General features: G+C 49.3%; 1 long non-coding RNA gene across 1 annotated transcript in view; it reads right to left on the reverse strand.

Annotated features, from left to right (window-relative positions):
* LOC142712834 (uncharacterized) overlaps nt 1–11130 on the reverse strand; it is a 129314-nt gene extending 118184 nt beyond the window's left edge. The window contains exon 1 of the long non-coding RNA XR_012870134.1: nt 11013–11130. This is a non-coding gene — a long non-coding RNA (uncharacterized LOC142712834). The remainder of the gene's footprint in view (nt 1–11012) is intronic.
* Between the last annotated feature and the right edge of the window lie 5442 nt (nt 11131–16572).

Genomic DNA, 16572 nt, shown 5'->3' on the forward strand with positions numbered 1-16572 from the left:
CTGCTGGAAGCGGGGGTGCCTGTATTATACCAGGAAGGGGAAGCACAAACATATCTGCTGGAAGCGGGGGTGCCCATATTATACCAGGAAGGGGAGGCCCAAACATATCTGCTGGAAGTGAGGGTGCCCGTATTATACCAGGTAGGGGAGGGCCCAAACATATCTGCTGGAAGCGAGGGCGCCTGTATTATACCAGAAAGGAGAGGACCCAAACATATCTGCTGGAAGCGAGGGTGCCTGTATTATACAAGGAAGGGAAGTGCCCAAACATATCTGCTGGAAGCGAGGGCGCCCGTATTATACCAGGGAGGGGAGGGCCCAAACATATCTGCTGGAAGCGAGGGTGCCCGTATTATACCAGGGAGGGGAGGGGCCAAACATATCTGCTGGAAGCGAGGGCGCCCGTATTATACCAGGAAGGGGAGGACCCAAACATATCTGCTAGAAGCGGGGGTGCCCGTATTATACCAGGACGGGGAGGCCCAAACATATCTGCTGGAAGCGGGGGTGCCTGTATTATACCAGGAAGGGGAGGCCCAAACATATCTGCTGGAAGCGGGGGTGCCTGTATTATACCAGGAAGGGGAGGCCAAAACATATCTGCTGGAAGCGGGGGTGCCCGTATTATACCAATAAGGGGAGGCCCAAACATATCTGCTGGAAGCGAGGGTGCCCGTATTATACCAGGAAGGGGAGGGCCCAAACATATTCTGCTAGAAGCGGGGGTGCCTGTATTATACCAGGAAGGGGAGGCCCAAACATATCTGCTGGAAGCGGGGGTGCCTGTATTATACCAGGAAGGGGAGGCACAAACATATCTGTTGGAAGCGGGGGTGCCCATATTATACCAGGAAGGGGAGGCCCAAACATATCTGCTGGAAGTGAGGGTGCCCGTATTATACCAGGTAGGGGAGGGCCCAAACATATCTGCTGGAAGCGAGGGCTCCCGTATTATACCAGGAAGGGGAGGGCCCAAACGTATCTGCTGGAAGAGAGGGCGCCCGTATTATACCAGGAAGGGGAGGACCCAAACATATCTGCTGGAAGCGAGGGTGCCTGTATTATACCAGGAAGGAGAGGACCCAAACATATCTGCTGGAAGCGAGGGCGCCCGTATTATACCAGGAAGGGGAGGCCCAAACATATCTGCTGGAAGCGGGGGTGCCTGTATTATACCAGGAAGGGGAGGCCCAAACATATCTGCTGGAAGCGGGGGTGCCCGTATTATACCAAGAATGTGAGGCCCAAACATATCTGCTGGAAGTGAGGGTGCCCGTATTAACCAGGTAGGGGAGGGCCCAAACATATCTGCTGGAAGCGAGGGCGCCCGTATTATACCAGGAAGGGGAGGGCCCAAACATATCTGCTGGAAGAGAGGGCGCCCGTATTATACCAGGAAGGGGAGGACCCAAACATATCTGCTGGAAGCGAGGGTGCCTGTATTATACCAGGAAGGAGAGGACCCAAACATATCTGCTGGAAGCGAGGGCGCCCGTATTATACCAAGAATGCGAGGCCCAAACATATCTGCTGGAAGCGAGGGTGCCCGTATTATACCAGGAAGGGGAGGGCCCAAACATATCTGCTGGAAGCGAGGGTGCCCATATTATACCAGGAAGGGGAGGGCCAAACCTATCTGCTAAAAGCGAGGGTACCCGTATTTTACCAGGAAGGGGAGGGCCCAAGCATATCTGCTGGAAGCGGGGGTGCCTGTATTATACAAGGAAGGGGAGGGCCCAAACATATCTGCTGGAAGCGGGGGTGCCTGTATTATACCAGGAAGGGGAGGCCAAAACATATCTGCTGGAAGCGGGGGTGCCCGTATTATACCAGGAAGGGGAGGCCCAAACATATCTGCTGGAAGCGAGGGTGCCCGTATTATGCCAGGAAGGGGAGGGCCCAAACATATCTGCTGGAAGCGAGGGCGCCCGTATTATACCAAGAATGCGAGGCCCAAACATATCTGCTGGAAGCGAGGGTGCCCGTATTATACCAGGAAGGGGAGGGCCCAGACATATCTGCTGGAAGCGAGGGTGCCCGTATTATACCAGGAAGGGGAGGGCCCAAACATATCTGCTGGAAGCGAGGGTACCCGTATTTTACCAGGAAGGGGAGGGCCCAAGCATATCTGCTGGAAGCGGGGGTGCCCGTATTATACCAGGAAGGGGAGGGCCCAAACATATCTGCTGGAAGCGGGGGTGCCTGTATTATACCAGGAAGGGGAGGCCAAAACATATCTGCTGGAAGCGGGGGTGCCCGTATTATACCAGGAAGGGGAGGCCCAAACATATCTGCTGGAAGCGAGGGTGCCCGTATTATACCAGGAAGGGGAGGGCCAAACATATCTGCTGGAAGTGAGGGTGCCCGTATTATACCAGGTAGGGGAGGGCCCAAACATATCTGCTGGAAGCGAGGGCTCCCGTATTATACCAGGAAGGGGAGGGCCCAAACATATCTGCTGGAAGAGAGGGCGCCCGTATTATACCAGGAAGGGGAGGACCCAAACATATCTGCTGGAAGCGAGGGTGCCTGTATTATACCAGGAAGGAGAGGACCCAAACATATCTGCTGGAAGTGAGGGCGCCCGTATTATACCAAGAATGCGAGGCCCAAACATATCTGCTGGAAGCGAGGGCGCCCGTATTATACCAGGAAGGGGAGGACCCAAAAATATCTGCTGGAAGCGAGGGTGCCCGTATTATACCAGGAAGGGAAGTGCCCAAACATATCTGTTGGAAGCGAGGGTGCCCGTATTATACCAGGAAGGGGAGGACCCAAACCTATCTGCTGGAAGCGAGGATGCCCGTATTATACCAGGAAGGGGAGGACCCAAACATATCTGCTGGAAGCGAGGGCGCCCGTATTATACCAGGAAGGGAAGTGCCCAAACATATCTGCTGGAAGCGAGGGCGCCCGTATTATACCAGAAAGGAGAGGACCCAAACATATCTGCTGGAAGCGAGGGTGCCTGTATTATACAAGGAAGGGAAGTGCCCAAACATATCTGCTGGAAGCGAGGGCGCCCGTATTATACCAGGGAGGGGAGGGCCCAAACATATCTGCTGGAAGCGAGGGTGCCCGTATTATACCAGGGAGGGGAGGGGCCAAACATATCTGCTGGAAGCGAGGGCGCCCGTATTATACCAGGAAGGGGAGGACCCAAACATATCTGCTAGAAGCGGGGGTGCCCGTATTATACCAGGAAGGGGAGGCCCAAACATATCTGCTGGAAGCGGGGGTGCCTGTATTATACCAGGAAGGGGAGGCCCAAACATATCTGCTGGAAGCGGGGGTGCCTGTATTATACCAGGAAGGGGAGGCCAAAACATATCTGCTGGAAGCGGGGGTGCCCGTATTATACCAGTAAGGGGAGGCCCAAACATATCTGCTGGAAGCGAGGGTGCCCGTATTATACCAGGAAGGGGAGGGCCCAAACATATTCTGCTAGAAGCGGGGGTGCCTGTATTATACCAGGAAGGGGAGGCCCAAACATATCTGCTGGAAGCGGGGGTGCCTGTATTATACCAGGAAGGGGAGGCACAAACATATCTGCTGGAAGCGGGGGTGCCCATATTATACCAGGAAGGGGAGGCCCAAACATATCTGCTGGAAGTGAGGGTGCCCGTATTATACCAGGTAGGGGAGGGCCCAAACATATCTGCTGGAAGCGAGGGCTCCCGTATTATACCAGGAAGGGGAGGGCCCAAACATATCTGCTGGAAGAGAGGGCGCCCGTATTATACCAGGAAGGGGAGGACCCAAACATATCTGCTGGAAGCGAGGGTGCCTGTATTATACCAGGAAGGAGAGGACCCAAACATATCTGCTGGAAGCGAGGGCGCCCGTATTATACCAGGAAGGGGAGGCCCAAACATATCTGCTGGAAGCGGGGGTGCCTGTATTATACCAGGAAGGGGAGGCCCAAACATATCTGCTGGAAGCGGGGGTGCCCGTATTATACCAAGAATGTGAGGCCCAAACATATCTGCTGGAAGTGAGGGTGCCCGTATTAACCAGGTAGGGGAGGGCCCAAACATATCTGCTGGAAGCGAGGGCGCCCGTATTATACCAGGAAGGGGAGGGCCCAAACATATCTGCTGGAAGAGAGGGCGCCCGTATTATACCAGGAAGGGGAGGACCCAAACATATCTGCTGGAAGCGAGGGTGCCTGTATTATACCAGGAAGGAGAGGACCCAAACATATCTGCTGGAAGCGAGGGCGCCCGTATTATACCAAGAATGCGAGGCCCAAACATATCTGCTGGAAGCGAGGGTGCCCGTATTATACCAGGAAGGGGAGGGCCCAAACATATCTGCTGGAAGCGAGGGTGCCCGTATTATACCAGGAAGGGGAGGGCCAAACCTATCTGCTAAAAGCGAGGGTACCCGTATTTTACCAGGAAGGGGAGGGCCCAAGCATATCTGCTGGAAGCGGGGGTGCCTGTATTATACAAGGAAGGGGAGGGCCCAAACATATCTGCTGGAAGCGGGGGTGCCTGTATTATACCAGGAAGGGGAGGCCAAAACATATCTGCTGGAAGCGGGGGTGCCCGTATTATACCAGGAAGGGGAGGCCCAAACATATCTGCTGGAAGCGAGGGTGCCCGTATTATGCCAGGAAGGGGAGGGCCCAAACATATCTGCTGGAAGCGAGGGCGCCCGTATTATACCAAGAATGCGAGGCCCAAACATATCTGCTGGAAGCGAGGGTGCCCGTATTATACCAGGAAGGGGAGGGCCCAGACATATCTGCTGGAAGCGAGGGTGCCCGTATTATACCAGGAAGGGGAGGGCCCAAACATATCTGCTGGAAGCGAGGGTACCCGTATTTTACCAGGAAGGGGAGGGCCCAAGCATATCTGCTGGAAGCGGGGGTGCCCGTATTATACCAGGAAGGGGAGGGCCCAAACATATCTGCTGGAAGCGGGGGTGCCTGTATTATACCAGGAAGGGGAGGCCAAAACATATCTGCTGGAAGCGGGGGTGCCCGTATTATACCAGGAAGGGGAGGCCCAAACATATCTGCTGGAAGCGAGGGTGCCCGTATTATACCAGGAAGGGGAGGGCCCAAACATATTCTGCTAGAAGCGGGGGTGCCTGTATTATACCAGGAAGGGGAAGCCCAAACATATCTGCTGGAAGCGGGGGTGCCTGTATTATACCAGGAAGGGGAGGCACAAACATATCTGCTGGAAGCGGGGGTGCCCATATTATACCAGGAAGGGGAGGCCCAAACATATCTGCTGGAAGTGAGGGTGCCCGTATTATACCAGGTAGGGGAGGGCCCAAACATATCTGCTGGAAGCGAGGGCTCCCGTATTATACCAGGAAGGGGAGGGCCCAAACATATCTGCTGGAAGAGAGGGCGCCCGTATTATACCAGGAAGGGGAGGACCCAAACATATCTGCTGGAAGCGAGGGTGCCTGTATTATACCAGGAAGGAGAGGACCCAAACATATCTGCTGGAAGCGAGGGCGCCCGTATTATACCAAGAATGCGAGGCCCAAACATATCTGCTGGAAGCGAGGGTGCCAGTATTATACCAGGAAGGGGAGGGCCCAAACATATCTGCTGGAAGCGAGGGCGCCCGTATTATACCAGGAAGGGGAGGACCCAAAAATATCTGCTGGAAGCGAGGGTGCCCGTATTATACCAGGAAGGGAAGTGCCCAAACATATCTGTTGGAAGCGAGGGTGCCCGTATTATACCAGGAAGGGGAGGACCCAAACCTATCTGCTGGAAGCGAGGATGCCCGTATTATACCAGGAAGGGGAGGACCCAAACATATCTGCTGGAAGCGAGGGCGCCCGTATTATACCAGGAAGGGAAGTGCCCAAACATATCTGCTGGAAGCGAGGGCGCCTGTATTATACCAGAAAGGAGAGGACCCAAACATATCTGCTGGAAGCGAGGGTGCCTGTATTATACAAGGAAGGGAAGTGCCCAAACATATCTGCTGGAAGCGAGGGCGCCCGTATTATACCAGGGAGGGGAGGGCCCAAACATATCTGCTGGAAGCGAGGGTGCCCGTATTATACCAGGGAGGGGAGGGGCCAAACATATCTGCTGGAAGCGAGGGCGCCCGTATTATACCAGGAAGGGGAGGACCCAAACATATCTGCTAGAAGCGAGGGTGCCCGTATTATACCAGGAAGGGGAGGGCCCAAACATATCTGCTGGAAGCGGGGGTGCCTGTATTATACCAGGAAGGGGAGGCCCAAACATATCTGCTGGAAGCGGGGGTGCCTGTATTATACCAGGAAGGGGAGGCCAAAACATATCTGCTGGAAGCGGGGGTGCCCGTATTATACCAGTAAGGGGAGGCCCAAACATATCTGCTGGAAGCGAGGGTGCCCGTATTATACCAGGAAGGGGAGGGCCCAAACATATTCTGCTAGAAGCGGGGGTGCCTGTATTATACCAGGAAGGGGAGGCCCAAACATATCTGCTGGAAGCGGGGGTGCCTGTATTATACCAGGAAGGGGAGGCACAAACATATCTGCTGGAAGCGGGGGTGCCCATATTATACCAGGAAGGGGAGGCCCAAACATATCTGCTGGAAGCGAGGGCTCCCGTATTATACCAGGAAGGGGAGGGCCCAAACATATCTGCTGGAAGAGAGGGCGCCCGTATTATACCAGGAAGGGGAGGACCCAAACATATCTGCTGGAAGCGAGTGTGCCTGTATTATACCAGGAAGGAGAGGACCCAAACATATCTGCTGGAAGCGAGGGCGCCCGTATTATACCAGGAAGGGGAGGCCCAAACATATCTGCTGGAAGCGGGGGTGCCTGTATTATACCAGGAAGGGGAGGCCCAAACATATCTGCTGGAAGCGGGGGTGCCCGTATTATACCAAGAATGTGAGGCACAAACATATCTGCTGGAAGCGGGGGTGCCCATATTATACCAGGAAGGGGAGGACCCAAACATATCTGCTGGAAGCGAGTGTGCCTGTATTATACCAGGAAGGAGAGGACCCAAACATATCTGCTGGAAGCGAGGGCGCCCGTATTATACCAGGAAGGGGAGGCCCAAACATATCTGCTGGAAGCGGGGGTGCCCGTATTAACCAGGTAGGGGAGGGCCCAAACATATCTGCTGGAAGCGAGGGCGCCCGTATTATACCAGGAAGGGGAGGGCCCAAACATATCTGCTGGAAGAGAGGGCGCCCGTATTATACCAGGAAGGGGAGGACCCAAACATATCTGCTGGAAGCGAGGGTGCCTGTATTATACCAGGAAGGAGAGGACCCAAACATATCTGCTGGAAGCGAGGGCGCCCGTATTATACCAAGAATGCGAGGCCCAAACATATCTGCTGGAAGCGAGGGTGCCCGTATTATACCAGGAAGGGGAGGGCCCAAACATATCTGCTGGAAGCGAGGGTGCCCGTATTATACCAGGAAGGGGAGGGCCCAAACCTATCTGCTGGAAGCGAGGGTGCCCGTATTTTACCAGGAAGGGGAGGGCCCAAGCATATCTGCTGGAAGCGGGGGTGCCCGTATTATACCAGGAAGGGGAGGGCCCAAACATATCTGCTGGAAGCGGGGGTGCCTGTATTATACCAGGAAGGGGAGGCCAAAACATATCTGCTGGAAGCGGGGGTGCCCGCATTATACCAGGAAGGGGAGGCCCAAACATATCTGCTGGAAGCGAGGGCGCCCGTATTATGCCAGGAAGGGGAGGGCCCAAACATATCTGCTGGAAGCGAGGGCGCCCGTATTATACCAAGAATGCGAGGCCCAAACATATCTGCTGGAAGCGAGGGTGCCCGTATTATACCAGGAAGGGGAGGGCCCAGACATATCTGCTGGAAGCGAGGGTGCCCGTATTATACCAGGAAGGGGAGGGCCCAAACATATCTGCTGGAAGCGAGGGTGCCCGTATTATACCAGGAAGGGGAGGGCCCAGACATATCTGCTGGAAGCGAGGGTGCCCGTATTATACCAGGAAGGGGAGGGCCCAAACATATCTGCTGGAAGCGGGGGTGCCTGTATTATACCAGGAAGGGGAGGCCAAAACATATCTGCTGGAAGCGGGGGTGCCCGTATTATACCAGGAAGGGGAGGCCCAAACATATCTGCTGGAAGCGAGGGTGCCCGTATTATACCAGGAAGGGGAGGGCCCAAACATATTCTGCTAGAAGCGGGGGTGCCTGTATTATACCAGGAAGGGGAAGCCCAAACATATCTGCTGGAAGCGGGGGTGCCTGTATTATACCAGGAAGGGGAGGCACAAACATATCTGCTGGAAGCGGGGGTGCCCATATTATACCAGGAAGGGGAGGCCCAAACATATCTGCTGGAAGTGAGGGTGCCCGTATTATACCAGGTAGGGGAGGGCCCAAACATATCTGCTGGAAGCGAGGGCTCCCGTATTATACCAGGAAGGGGAGGGCCCAAACATATCTGCTGGAAGAGAGGGCGCCCATATTATACCAGGAAGGGGAGGACCCAAACATATCTGCTGGAAGCGAGGGTGCCTGTATTATACCAGGAAGGAGAGGACCCAAACATATCTGCTGGAAGCGAGGGCGCCCGTATTATACCAAGAATGCGAGGCCCAAACATATCTGCTGGAAGCGAGGGTGCCCGTATTATACCAGGAAGGGAAGTGCCCAAACATATCTGCTGGAAGCGAGGGCGCCCGTATTATACCAGGAAGGGGAGGACCAAACATATCTGCTGGAAGCGAGGGCGCCCGTATTATACCAGGAAGGGGAGGACCCAAACATATCTGCTGGAAGCGAGGGTGCCCGTATTATACCAGGAAGGGAAGTGCCCAAACATATCTGTTGGAAGCGAGGGTGCCCGTATTATACCAGGAAGGGGAGGACCCAAACATATCTGCTGGAAGCGAGGGTGCCCGTATTATACCAGGAAGGGGAGGACCCAAACATATCTGCTGGAAGCGAGGGCGCCCGTATTATACCAGGAAGGGAAGTGCCCAAACATATCTGCTGGAAGCGAGGGCGCCTGTATTATACCAGAAAGGAGAGGACCCAAACATATCTGCTGGAAGCGAGGGTGCCTGTATTATACCAGGAAGGGAAGTGCCCAAACATATCTGCTGGAAGCGAGGGCGCCCGTATTATACCAGGGAGGGGAGGGCCCAAACATATCTGCTGGAAGCGAGGGTTCCCGTATTATACCAGGGAGGGGAGGGGCCAAACATATCTGCTGGAAGCGAGGGCGCCCGTATTATACCAGGAAGGGGAGGACCCAAACATATCTGCTGGAAGCGGGGGCGCCCGTATTATACCAGGAAGGGGAGGACCCAAACATATCTGCTGGAAGCGAGGGCGCCCGTATTATACCAGGAAGGGGAGGACCCAAACATATCTGCTGGAAGCGAGGGTGCCCGTATTATACCAGGAAGGGAAGTGCCCAAACATATCTGTTGGAAGCGAGGGTGCCCGTATTATACCAGGAAGGGAAGTGCCCAAACATATCTGCTGGAAGCGAGGGCGCCCGTATTATACCAGGAAGGGAAGTGCCCAAACATATCTGCTGGAAGCGAGGGCGCCTGTATTATACCAGAAAGGAGAGGACCCAAACATATCTGCTGGAAGCGAGGCTGCCTGTATTATACCAGGAAGGGAAGTGCCCAAACATATCTGCTGGAAGCGAGGGCGCCCGTATTATACCAGGGAGGGGAGGGCCCAAACATATCTGCTGGAAGCGAGGGTTCCCGTATTATACCAGGGAGGGGAGGGGCCAAACATATCTGCTGGAAGCGAGGGCGCCCGTATTATACCAGGAAGGGGAGGACCCAAACATATCTGCTGGAAGCGGGGGCGCCCGTATTATACCAGGAAGGGGAGGACCCAAACATATCTGCTGGAAGCGAGGGCGCCCGTATTATACCAGGAAGGGGAGGACCCAAACATATCTGCTGGAAGCGGGGGCGCCCGTATTATACCAGGAAGGGGAGGGCCCAAACATACCTGCTGGAAGAGAGGGTACCCGTATTATACCAGGAAGGGGAGGGCCCAAACATACCTGCTGGAAGCGAGGGTGTCCGTATTATACAAGGGCAACACTTCCCAGCAAATTCCCCAAGCTGCAAAGGTGCGGAGTGTGGACCAAAAGGGGGAAGAGTAAGGACACAGTTTATCAGCGCGACACCGGCCTGTGCAGAAAGGATTGATCACAGCGTAACACACATCTATGGATTATTTTACCCCATTATTATACCACCTAACTCTGCCCCTGATATACTCTGAACTGAAATACCAGTAAGGCCCTGTTCACACAGAGTTTTTTGCAGGCAGAAAATTCAGATTTTTGACGCTTTTTTTGACGCGTTTTGTGACGTGGTTTTTACCCTTTTCTTCCACAGGCAAAGGGAAAAACCGCGAGTGGTTAATGACATAAACCGCGTCAAAAAATGCATAAAAAACGTGTCTGCGTTTTTTCTGTCTCCCATTGATTTTAATGGGGTTTTTGAGGCAGAAAACGCCTCAAGATAGGGCAGGTCGCTTCTTTTTCCCACAGCGTTTTTTTCTGCTCGCGGGGAAAAAACGCCTCCATCTCCCCTTGAATACAACGGGAGGCAATTTCGGCTATTTTTTTCCACGGCAAAAAACGTGTCAGAAAACTCAGTGTAAACTAAAATTCCAAAGAAATCTACTACCAAGCAAAATCCACGCTCCAAAAGCCAAATGGCGCTCCCTCCCCTCTGAACCCTACAGCATGCCGAAACAGCAGTTTCCTTCCACATACATGGTATCGCCATACCCAGGAGAACACTTTTAACGATTTTTGGGGTGTGTGTCTCCAGTGGCATAAGCTGGGCACCACATATTTGCCACCGGTTTGGCATATCTGGGAGAAAATTGAGAATTTTACTTTGCACCATCCGCAGCGCATTCATTTATGGAAAAGACCTGTGGGGTGAAAATTCTCACTACACCCCTTAATAAATGCCTTGAGGGGGGCCGTTTCCAAAATGGGGTCCCTTCTCAGCGGTTTCTTTTTATTATTTCCTCAGGTGAATTAATTACTCACCTGTCGAGACGCAGATAGTCCCGGTGAGGCTATACGTATGAGCAGCCATCCGTATAGAATTATGTAGGATTGTACTGGGGCTGTGAGGTCTTATCACTTCCACCCCCACGCATGATCTAATGGGATTTCCTGGGTTTTTCCAATGTGTGAAGCTTGTAATAGATCTCAGCTAGAAGGTGGTGAGTGAGATAATTATTTATTAATACATATGTGAAGTTGCACCAGTTTTATAGACCTGTAGCTGGTTGGTCTCCCCTGGGTCAGGCAGCTGCCAGATTAGCATGTGTAATAATGTAATAGCACCAAAGTGTTCTGCAACATCTCTTATATCCACGTCCTAGCACTTTCAATGTTTAACTTCCTGGATATATAAGCGACCCACAGCATTTAGAAAGATTCTTGTCATAACTAAAAACATTAGGGGGGCTAGTCTCCCCTTGAAGCAATGATTCCTTATACCTCCATGGATGCAGCATTAGTTAGGGTATCTTGAGCTGTATTTGTTTAGGGGGTCTGGGGTCTGTATTAGTTTAGGAGGTTTGGTCTGGGGTTTCTGGGGGGGCAGTTCTAGCAAATAATAAAACTTTCACACGACCAGAGCATATCTAACAGATAATAATAACACTTACAGGTGATCGGGGCAGATCCAGCAGATAATAATAACACTTACAGGTGACCGGGACAGATCTAGCAGATAATTATAACACTTACAGGTGATCAGGGCAGATCTAGAAGATAATAATAACACTTACAGGTGACCAGGGCACATCTAGCAGATAATAATAACACCTACAGGTGACCGGGGAAGATCTAGCAGATAATAACACTTAGAGGTGACAGGCAGATCTAGTAGATAATAATAACACTTACAGTTGACTAGGCAGATCTAGCAGATAATAATAACACTTACAGGTGACCAGGGCACATCTAGCAGATAATAATAACACCTACAGGTGACCGGGGAAGATCTAGCAGATAATAACACTTAGAGGTGACAGGCAGATCTAGTAGATAATAATAACACTTACAGTTGACTAGGCAGATCTAGTAGATAATAACACTTACAGGTGATTGGGGTAGATCTAGCAGATGATAATAATAATACTTACAGTTGACTGGGGAAAACTTAGTAGATAGTAATAACACTTACACGTGATCAGGGCAGATCTAGCAGATAATAATAACACTTACAGGTAACCTGGGAAGATCTATTAGATAGTAATAGCACTTATAGGTGATCGGGGCAGATCTAGCAGCTAATAATAACACAGGTTACAGGGTCAGATCTAGCAGATAATAATAACACTTACAGGTGATTAGAGCAGATCTAGCAGATAATAATAACACTTACAGGTAACTGGGGAAGATCTAGCAGATAATAATAACACTTGCAGGTGATCGAGGCAGATCCAGAAGATAATAATAACACTTACAGGTGATCGGGGCAGATCTAACAGATAATAATAACACTTACAGGTGATCGGGGCAGATCTAACAGATAATAATAACACTTACATGTGATCGGGGCAGATCTAGCAGATAATTATAACACTTACAGGTGATCAGGGCAGATCTATCAGATAATAATAACACTTACAGGTGATCGGGCCAGATCTAACAGATAATAATAACACTTACATGTGATCGGGGCAGATCTAGCAGATAATTATAACACTTACAGGTGATCAGGGCAGATCTAGCAGATAATTATAACACTTACAGGTGATCAGGGCAGATCTAGAAGATAATAATAACACTTACAGGTGATCAGGGCAGATCTAGCAGATAATAATAACACGTAGCGCCCATGGCCGCGGGCCGTCGGGTTTACTCACCTCCCGACGCCCGCAGCCATGGATCTGTGAGCGCTGGCCTCCGTCTCCCTCCTAGGCGATGCCAGCGCTCACTTCCGCTCTGTTCGGCTGGATCCCGTAGGGTGCGCGCGCACGCTCGCGCCCGGCCTTAAAGGGCCAGCGCGCACAATTAGGAAATCGTCATTATCATCAACTGCCACGATTTCCTGGTCTATAAGAAGGCCCCTGGCCTTCTAATCCTTGCCTGAGCGTTGTTAGACTTTCCCAGTCTGTCTCGCAAATGGTTCCTTAGTGTATCCCGTTCCAGCTGTTACCCGTGCCCTGTTACCGTTCCTGTATTCCGTATTGTTCCTGTGCCTACCCGCGTTCAAGTGTCTTCTGACACGTCAAGTGTCTTCTGCCACGTCAAGTGCCATCTGCCACGTCAAGTGCCATCTGCCACGTCAAGTGCCATCTGATACTGCCCGCCACGTCTGGCGCCACTTGCCGCACCTGCCTCCATCCGTGCTGAAGCCACAGCCACCGCCCGGACTATTTCAGGTACCCAAGCATACTGTCTACCATTTACTTCTGCTTAGACTGTGACCTGGTCAGCTGCCTCCCCGCTACGGCGGAGCGGCCTAGTGGGTCCACATTCCCTGTGCCCGTGACAACTTACAGGTGATTGGGGCAGATCTAGGAGATAAAAAATAACACTTACAGGTGATCGGGGTAGATCTAGCAGATAATAATAATACTTACAGGTGACTGGGGCAAACTTAGTAGATAGTAATAACACTTACAGGTGATCAGGACAGATCTAGCAGCAAATAATAACACAGGTTACAGGGTCAGATCTAGTAGATAATAATAACACTTACAGGTGATTGGGGCAGATCTAGCAGATAAAAGCACTTATGGGTGACCGGGGCAGATCCAGCAGATAATAATAACACTTACAGGTGATCGGGAAGTTCTAGCAGATAATAATAACACTTACAGGTAACCGGGGCAGATCTAGCAGATAATAATAACACTTACAGGTGACCGGGGCAGATCTAGCAGATAATAATAACACAGGTTACAGGGTCCGATCTAGTAGATAATAATAACACTTACAGGTGACCGGGGCAGATCTAGCAGATAATTATAACACGTAGGGTATGTGCACACGTAAACTGCATTTACTTCTGAAATTACGGAGCTGTTTTCAGGAGAAAACAGCTCTGTAATTTCAGACGTAATTGCTCGTCCTCGCATTTTGCGAGGCGTCATTGAAGGCCGTAATTTAGAGCTGTTCTTCATTGAATTCAATGAAAAACGGCTCAAATTACGTCCAAAGAAGTGTCCTGCATATAATGTATATAAGTGGCCTGCATATAATGTATATAAGTGTCCCGCATATAATGTATATAAGTGTCCCGCATATAATGTATATAAGTGTCCCGCATATAATGTATATAAGTGTCCCGCATATAATGTATATAAGTGTCCCGCATATAATGTATATAAGTGTCCCGCATATAATGTATAGAAATGTCCCGCATATAATGTATAGAAGTGTCCCGCATATAATGTATAGAATTGTCCCGCATATAATGTATATAAGTGTCCCGCATATAATGTATATAAGTGTCCCGCATATAATGTATATAAGTGTCCCGCATATAATGTATATAAGTGTCCCGCATATAATGTATAGAAGTGTCCCGCATATAATGTATAGAAGTGTCCCGCATATAATGTATAGAAGTGTCCCGCATATAATGTATAGAAGTGTCCCGCATATAATGTATAGAAGTGTCCCGCATATAATGTATATAAGTGTCCCGCATATAATGTATATAAGTGTCCCGCATATAATGTATATAAGTGTCCCGCATATAATGTATATAAGTGTCCCGCATATAATGTATATAAGTGTCCCGCATATAATGTATATGTGTCCCGCATATAATGTATATAAGTGTCCCGCATATAATGTATATAAGTGTCCCGCATATAATGTATATAAGTGTCCCGCATATAATGTATATAAGTGTCCCGCATATAATGTATATAAGTGTCCCGCATATAATGTATATAAGTGTCCCGCATATAATGTATATAAGTGTCCCGCATATAATGTATATAAGTGCCCCGCATATAATGTATATAAGTGTCCCGCATATAATGTATATAAGTGTCCCGCATATAATGTATATAAGTGTCCCGCATATAATGTATATAAGTGTCCCGCATATAATGTATATAAGTGTCCCGCATATAATGTATATAAGTGTCCCGCATATAATGTATATAAGTGTCCCGCATATAATGTATATAAGTGTCCCGCATATAATGTATATAAGTGTCCCGCATATAATGTATATAAGTGTCCCGCATATAATGTATATAAGTGTCCCGCATATAATGTATATAAGTGTCCCGCATATAATGTATAAGTGTCCCGCATATAATATATATAAGTGTCCCGCATATAATGTATATAAGTGGCCCGCATATAATGTATATAAGTGTCCCGCATATAATGTATATAAGTGTCCCGCATATAATGTATATGTGTCCCGCATATAATGTATATAAGTGTCCCGCATATAATGTATATAAGTGTCCCGCATATAATGTATATAAGTGTCCCGCATATAATGTATATAAGTGTCCCGCATATAATGTATATAAGTGTCCCGCATATAATGTATATAAGTGTCCCGCATATAATGTATATAAGTGTCCCGCATATAATGTATATAAGTGTCCCGCATATAATGTATATAAGTGTCCCGCATATAATGTATATAAGTGTCCCGCATATAATGTATATAAGTGTCCCGCATATAATGTATATAAGTGCCCCGCATATAATGTATATAAGTGTCCCGCATATAATGTATATAAGTGTCCCGCATATAATGTATATAAGTGTCCCGCATATAATGTATATAAGTGTCCCGCATATAATGTATATAAGTGTCCCGCATATAATGTATATAAGTGTCCCGCATATAATGTATATAAGTGTCCCGCATATAATGTATATAAGTGTCCCGCATATAATGTATATAAGTGTCCCGCATATAATGTATATAAGTGTCCCGCATATAATGTATATAAGTGTCCCGCATATAATGTATATAAGTGTCCCGCATATAATGTATATAAGTGTCCCGCATATAATGTATATAAGTGTCCCGCATATAATGTATATAAGTGTCCCGCATATAATGTATATAAGTGTCCCGCATATAATGTATATAAGTGTCCCGCATATAATGTATATAAGTGCCCCGCATATAATGTATATAAGTGTCCCGCATATAATGTATATAAGTGTCCCGCATATAATGTATATAAGTGTCCCGCATATAATGTATATAAGTGTCCCGCATATAATGTATATAAGTGTCCCGCATATAATGTATATAAGTGTCCCGCATATAATGTATATAAGTGTCCCGCATATAATGTATATAAGTGTCCCGCATATAATGTATATAAGTGTCCCGCATATAATGTATATAAGTGTCCCGCATATAATGTATATAAGTGTCCCGCATATAATGTATATAAGTGTCCCGCATATAATGTATAAGTGTCCCGCATATAATATATATAAGTGTCCCGCATATAATGTATATAAGTGGCCCGCATATAATGTATATAAGTGTCCCGCATATAATGTATATAAGTGTCCCGCATATAATGTATATGTGTCCCGCATATAATGTATATAAGTGTCCCGCATATAATGTATATAAGTGTCCCGC

The sequence above is a fragment of the Rhinoderma darwinii genome, chromosome 1 (assembly GCF_050947455.1).
Source record: "Rhinoderma darwinii isolate aRhiDar2 chromosome 1, aRhiDar2.hap1, whole genome shotgun sequence".
Taxonomy (NCBI): domain Eukaryota; kingdom Metazoa; phylum Chordata; class Amphibia; order Anura; family Rhinodermatidae; genus Rhinoderma; species Rhinoderma darwinii.